Source organism: Cucumis melo, unplaced genomic scaffold (genome assembly GCF_025177605.1).
Source record: "Cucumis melo cultivar AY unplaced genomic scaffold, USDA_Cmelo_AY_1.0 utg001134l, whole genome shotgun sequence".
Lineage (NCBI taxonomy): Eukaryota > Viridiplantae > Streptophyta > Magnoliopsida > Cucurbitales > Cucurbitaceae > Cucumis > Cucumis melo.
The window spans coordinates 10,001-17,500 of NW_026124421.1; the positions used below are offsets into that span (position 1 = coordinate 10,001).

General features: G+C 28.9%; 1 non-coding gene across 1 annotated transcript; it reads left to right on the plus strand.

Annotated features, from left to right (window-relative positions):
* Positions 1 to 2,943: 2,943 nt before the first annotated feature.
* On the plus strand, positions 2,944 to 3,031 carry TRNAS-GCU (transfer RNA serine (anticodon GCU)). Its single transcript has one exon. It is a non-coding gene; the product is annotated as a tRNA-Ser (tRNA).
* Positions 3,032 to 7,500: the final 4,469 nt, after the last annotated feature.

A 7,500-nucleotide genomic window follows, 5' to 3' on the forward strand; every position in this document is an offset into this window, starting at 1 on the left:
GAGATGTTTCAGCTTATATTCCTACTAATGTAATTTCCATTACCGATGGACAAATATTCTTATCTGCCGATCTATTCAATGCTGGAATCAGACCTGCTATTAATGTGGGTATTTCCGTCTCCAGAGTAGGATCTGCAGCTCAAATTAAAGCCATGAAACAAGTAGCCGGCAAATTAAAATTGGAATTGGCTCAATTTGCCGAATTAGAAGCCTTTGCGCAATTCGCTTCTGATCTCGATAAAGCTACTCAGAATCAATTGGCAAGAGGTCAACGATTACGTGAGTTGCTCAAACAATCCCAATCAGCACCTCTCACGGTAGACGAACAGATAATGACTGTTTATACCGGAACTAATGGTTATCTTGATTCATTAGAAATTGGACAAGTAAGGAAATTTCTTCTTGAGTTACGTACTTACGTAAAAACGAATAAACCTCAGTTTCAAGAAATAATCTCTTCTACGAAGACATTGACCACTGAAGCGGAAGCCCTTTTGAAAGAAGCTATTCAGGAACAGATGGAACGTTTTCTACTTCAAGACCAAGTATAAAAGAAAACAAGTAAAGTATAAATCAATTTTAGAACTTTCAAATGTTAAAATTGAAACATGAAATAATTTCATTCTTTTCATTTATTAGGTGTTAGTAGGTAGAATATATATATATATAATTTATATAAAATAAAAAATATATATAAATATATTAAAGAAAGTAGATAATATTTCTAGAAATATATATCAATATTAAAATGAAATGTAAATACAATTAAGAAATTTTTTTATAAATATAGTTAAAGTTAAAATTAGATTATATTTCTAATAATATATTTAGAATATCATAAATATCTTAATATTTGGAATTTGAATATCCTTTCTACTAATATCTTATCTTCAAATAAAACAGAATTGAATTATTAGTTTATTTATATAATAAATCTAAAACTAGAGTTACAATTAATATTAAAACTAATTTATAAATTACTATTAATAAATAAGCGTCTCTTATTCAAATCATTCAAAATCTTTCCTTTCTTGACATGATATAGAAAATTTAAAACTAAAAAAAAATATATGAAAAAAAATTGCGTCCAATAGGATTTGAACCTATACCAAAGGTTTAGAAGACCTATGTCCTATCCATTAGACAATGGACGCTTTTGATTCCAATTTTTTTTTTCGTATTTTCACCTCTCTTGTTCGTAAAAAAAATGTGTGAGAATTCCGGAAATTGCATATTGAATTCAATGATGCATTACATTAACTAATACATTAGTTAAAATTTAGTTAAAATTAAGTAAATTGAAAATTTTTATTTGAGTAATTCCATTATTAATTAATTTCTATTTATAATATATATAAATTATAAGATAAGAATATTATAAGATAAGATAAGCGGATAGCGGGAATCGAACCCGCATCGTTAGCTTGGAAGGCTAGGGGTTATAGTCGACGTTGATTCATCATTTTGAACTGAACGTCTCTAATTCAAAACCGAACGTGAAACTTTGGTTTCATTCGGCTCCTTTATGGAAGATGGATAAATTCCTAAATTTATAAGATGTAAACAAAAAAAAATACCATCCATAACATCTATGTCAGCCTTTCCGTCTGAATGCATTCAAAAGGACCCGCTTTATAGATGATCCCTATACAAGAGGAGATTATAACAATCTTTCCAGTTATTTATTTCGTTCCCTATTTCTATTTAATATAATCCTTAGGAAAAGTATTTTGTTTCCGCCGAGCTAAAAAAACGATGTCGACGTCTCTAGTAAACCAAAGACATTGTTTAATAGCTATTTTGTTTTGCTTCAATCTCCCTTATACAAAGAAAAAATTGAAGATTTAGTTACGATTAGAAAAAATTCCACCTTTATCCATGAGATCCCCTTTATTCCTTCAATTGGAAGTATTGATCCAATTCAATAAAATTATGTTTCGTAATTTCATGATCCAATTTTTTCAATTTAGAACATATTTTTGGATACAAATCACGAGAATTTTTATTTTTCCTCGAATCTTTCATCGAGAGGTAAAGGATTAAATCCTTTTAAGAAATAAAGTTTTTGATCGGAATATTAATCAACCCGAAGGATCCCTTAACTATTAAGGGATTAATAGAACGAATCGCACTTTTACCACTAAACTATATCCGCTACAATGCAATTATTGTATATAAATGGACCTTTTGTCGAAGACGAAAATAAGTCGTATTAATAAGTAATAAAAAGATCGGATCAGAAAATAATCATGAAAATTTGAGCGTTGACGTATTTTCATCAGGGCCACTAATGAGATTAGGAAAAGAGGACTCGTTTTAATTAACTAATTAACAAGTTTTTTATTCTAGTAAAGTACTAAAAAATAATAATAAGAAATCGAACCTTGATTCTATATCATCTTTTTCTGTATCATAGGAATTGAAATAATAAATCTTCTTAGGATTCTTGTTGTTTCTATTTTTTTTTTTTTCAAAAACATTTTCAAATCAAATAAATAATTTGATCTACGATTTATTGGAACAAAAAAAGCCCGGCTAGGTACTGACCAGGCCAGGCCGTGGAACTAAAAATAAAAAGAAAAGGGCTTTTCGGATGAAATAAACTAAAAAAGGTACTTTCTTTTTATTTATAAATATTTTTATGAATCTTTAATATATTGGTATTATTGTATATATTAGGATTGAAGATATCTCTTCTTTTGAGCCCTTATCTAATGAAATCTAATTTATCTAAATGGAATTCCTAATAAAAAAAAAGTTTTTATCGATTTGATAGATATCCATCGATATATCTAGATAATTATCTATATCAATATAATGAAATTATATATCTATAAAGGGGTAGATAAAGATAATAAAGAGAGATAAAGAAGGGCTTTTTTCAAGCCTTTATTTTCTATTTTTTATACAATGTATCATAGTAATTATCCTTTTTCAATTTGGGGAGAGATGGCTGAGTGGACTAAAGCGTCGGATTGCTAATCCGTTGTACGATTTTTTTGTACCGAGGGTTCGAATCCCTCTCTTTCCGTTTCTGTCAATTACTTGGTATTTTTTTATAGTTGAGGAAAGATGTGGAATAGATAAAATGTTAAGAACATTTCAAAATCAAGCAAGGAAAAAAAAATCTGATTTTGTTATTCTTCACGCCCCGGATTACGTCCCGGGTCATTAGATAGGAATCCGAAAATGAAGAGAGAAACAAAGAATATTACTACTGTATAAACAAATAGTTTGAGAGTAAGCATTACACAATCTCCAAGATCATTTTTTTTTTAAGAGAATAGATTCTCTATTTTAATCTGGTTTGACACCAAGAAATGCAGTGAAGTTATTTCTATAAATAGGAAAAAATTTTAAGAGTTGAGTCCTTGATTACTCAAAATTGGATTTCATACCCACAATTCTATATTGTGGGGGACTCGAAGAGGGTCGTTCAAAGGAAAAAAGTAAGAATTAAGAAAATGAGAGTGATCCAGATTTATCATAGCTATAGAATAATTTCAATATTGGATTCAACTTAAAGCTTCAGACTGTATGTACAACTTATCTGATCTTATAACTAGTTAGAATCTTTTTTTTTTTTTTTCTAGTAAATCATGAATTTGTCTCGGACAGTATTAAAAATATTATCGAAAGCTTACAGCAGCTTGCCAAACAAAAGCTAATAGAAAAAAAGAATAGAGGTATTACTGGCATAACATCTACTATTGGATTCAAAAAAGCGTAGGCCTCGGGCAATTTGGCGACGAAAAAACTACTTGAATAAAGGAAAGAATTAAGACAGATACCGATGAAACTTAAGATATTAAGCATAACAATTTTTTTTTCTTTGTTCTTGAAGATAATTGTATTTCTTTTGATTTGATTGAGTTTATTAATCCCCTATTATTGCTATGATATAAGGGATAAGGGAAAAATTAATAACATAAAGTAGGTCAAAAAACCTTTCTTTGATTTGAACTCAGCCAATCAAAAATCCTTCAATTCTCAAATAAAACGAGAATAGAAGAAATCCTACTTTCATACAATATCTTAATGGAATTATATGTAATGATCAATAAATTGAGTTTAATTGGATCTATAAACGTATCAAAATCTGAGCAACAATCTAATTTATTCTATAAATATTTGTACTGGAATTGACGACTAAGCACTACCAATATTAGTGTTTATTAGTGTTGAATATAAATGGGGCGTGGCCAAGTGGTAAGGCAACGGGTTTTGGTCCCGCTATTCGGAGGTTCGAATCCTTCCGTCCCAGAGTATGCGTATTATTATTATATATAATAATAGTATATTATAAGATATATGGAAAAATATTCGATATCAGACTATAGATTGCCGTTTTAAACAACCTTATGCTTAAGAGTCTAAATATAGATCGAATGTGATTGTTCTTTATTATTTTCTTATAATGATGCATTTCAGAAATGCGAAAGCCTCTATTATTCTCTATCTCTTAAATGGTTTGTGAAACCCGAGTATTTTTTTTCTGTGGATTTCTGAATTATAAACACGAAGGTCTTGTGTTTTTGGCACTAATGGAATTGAATTAATGGTCTTAAGAAACTTAAGACCTATTTAGGGTTTAGGGTACTAAATTTTAGAGTCAAATAAAAAAAAATAGGTAGGAACAATCGTTTACTCTAGATCTGTTTGACTTTCGCCTTATACAAGATAGTCTAGCACCTCCGAAACTAGTCCAGTCCCCCGTAGGATCCTTTTTTTATTTATGATGCATCTACTCGATCTAATTGGGGGTAGATAGGAGTTAATCCATAACGGAAGATATCAATTTGAATATCTGCCCGAATCTGATTAACAAAGAATCAAGTTACATATGTAACATATTATGTATTTCTTTTCACCTCATTTTTTCGTATGTTTGTCTGTAATGAATAATTGTAAATCCAAGTAACAATTCATACATCTTTTTCACTTTATTTTAAGGAAAGATTATTGAGTCTCTTAAGTTAAATAAACTAGGCAGAAAATGCTGATATGTATGTATTGTTATTATCTATTTTTATCGTTTTATTTCTTTTTTTTTTTTTTATTTTAGATCTATCTAATTGATGGGTTAATCCCGAATATACATTTATTTATCATAATCAAATGTAATAAATCCTTTACAAAAATTTATTCAAATAATATTATAATATAATATTTAGGTAGTAAATTTTCAATCAAGTAAATCTTTTTAATTATTTCTTATGAGTCCTTGGTACTCGAAGAAGTGTTAAACTCGTGAATCCATTCTATGAAGAAATTGAAAAATGGAGATTCTTAATTATTCGTAATTAATTATTTCTTAATTGATTTTATAGAAATTTCAAAAAATCTCTCTCTATCTAGAAAATATCTATATATAGAGAAATAAATATTGCACTCATACAAAAAAATGTTATTGATACAATATATACAATAAAATATGGGTTTCAATAAATTGAAGTATTGCTAAGACTTTTTCAAAAACTACCCATGTCATAAGAGTATAGATTACTATGGACCAACTAACCCAATGACTATACATGATTCCATAAATGAATCAATTACATACCAGTTCCAAGAAATTAGAGGTTATGGTAAAACTTCGTTTAAAACGATGTGGTAGAAAGCAACGTGCGACTTGAAGGACATGATCCACTGTGGATTCTTACACCCACCATTTTATATTATATAGGAATGAAGATGCTCTTGACTCGACATAGTTTGTTCGGTTGCACTCGAGCTCTTTTTTTTTTTTAGGGTTTTTGATGTAAATAGTACATGATGGAGCTCGAGTAGAAAGTATTGATTCATTTATCAAGGGCAGAGATCTAGGGTTAGTGTCAATCAATAAGTTAAAACTACTTCGTAAGTATAGGTTCGGTATACAAATCGAAAGGATCCAATTCGAACAAGTTTCAAATTCAAACATCAAATTGGATTAAAAGTGTATCACACGAGAATCCATTATTTATATGATTCTTTGATAAAAAGGAAATCAAAAAAAATGGTATGTTGCTACCATTTTGAAACGATTAAAGATCACCGAAGTAATGTCTAAACCCAATGATTCAAGGAAAGGATAAAGGATCCCGGAACAAGTAAAAATCTTTTTCAATTGTCTCAATAACTAAACTAGATCAGAATGAAGAATCGAAATAGATTCTAACGGAGACAGGCAAAAATAAAGAGGTTAGAGACCGCTCAATAAATGAAATGCTTAAGCTTAAGGGTTTTTTTTCCTTTGCGTGAGAGTTATCCAACTTGAGTTATGGGGATAAGAATGAGTTTTTTTTTTCAAAAGAAAAACAAAAGAATAAGAAAAAAATTTTTAAATCATAGTCTAATTGATTTAATAATCTATAGATCTATTTGACATTAATTAGAATTCTATACATAACTTTGAATTTCCTCGAGCCGTACGAGGAGAAAACTTCTTATACGGTTCTGGGGGGGGTACTTAAAATTTACATCTATCCCAATGAGCCGTTTATCGAATCATTGCAATTGATGTTCGATGCCGAAGAGAAGGAAGAGATCTTCGTAAAGTGGGTTTTTATGATCCGATAAAGAATCAAACCTATTTAAATGTTCCTGCTATTCTATATTTCCTTGAAAAGGGTGCTCAACCTACAGGAACTGTTCATGATATTTTAAAGAAGGCAGGTGTTTTTACGGAACTTCACCTTAATCAATAACCGAAATTCCATTTTTATTAATGAAATAAAAAAACGAGGGTGTGATAACTTAACTTGTATATAGCTTTGACTAACCTTTTCTTTAGTATTTCCCCCTCTCTCTTGTTCTATTCATACTATACACTTATTACCTTAAAATTGCGTCTTCGCTAATGAAAAAATCGATTTTTATTTTATTGATATAAATTGATCTAAGATGAATAGAAAAAAAATATATCGGGTTTATTCAATCCACAAACCCGATATATTTTTTTTCTACTTCTTCCTTAATTTCTTCTTTCGCCTACATCTTTTATGTCTATCTATGTTGATTATCTCTATAGTGCCAATCTAAGTACGTAGTTTTTTTTAATTCTTTTCTATTATTTTAATAGAATTTATTATTATTAGAATATTTTCTCTTATTCTATTTTGTTAACTTTATCTAGTTAAATATAGTTATTCAACTCAAATTGTTATTTCCATTTGTTTTTTATTCATTTATAATTCTTTTGTTTTGTCCATTATAGGCGTTTTTCATTATTCACATTAATATTGACAACAGTGTATCAAACAAATATAATCCGATTGTGTATAAATGAAGCTAGTTATCCCTTTCATGACCCTTGCTTTTCACGCACATGATGGTCTCATTGTATTTTTTGTGATACAAAAAATTACTTTTGTGTAAGTGATATAAGAAGTTTTTTTTATTGCAATATTTTGATTACGTCATCTAATTTCATTTCTTTTGTTATTTTGATTCCGATTGTATCTACACAGAAAAATTTTTCATATTTTGGGGTTGCTAACTCAATGGTAGAGTACTCGG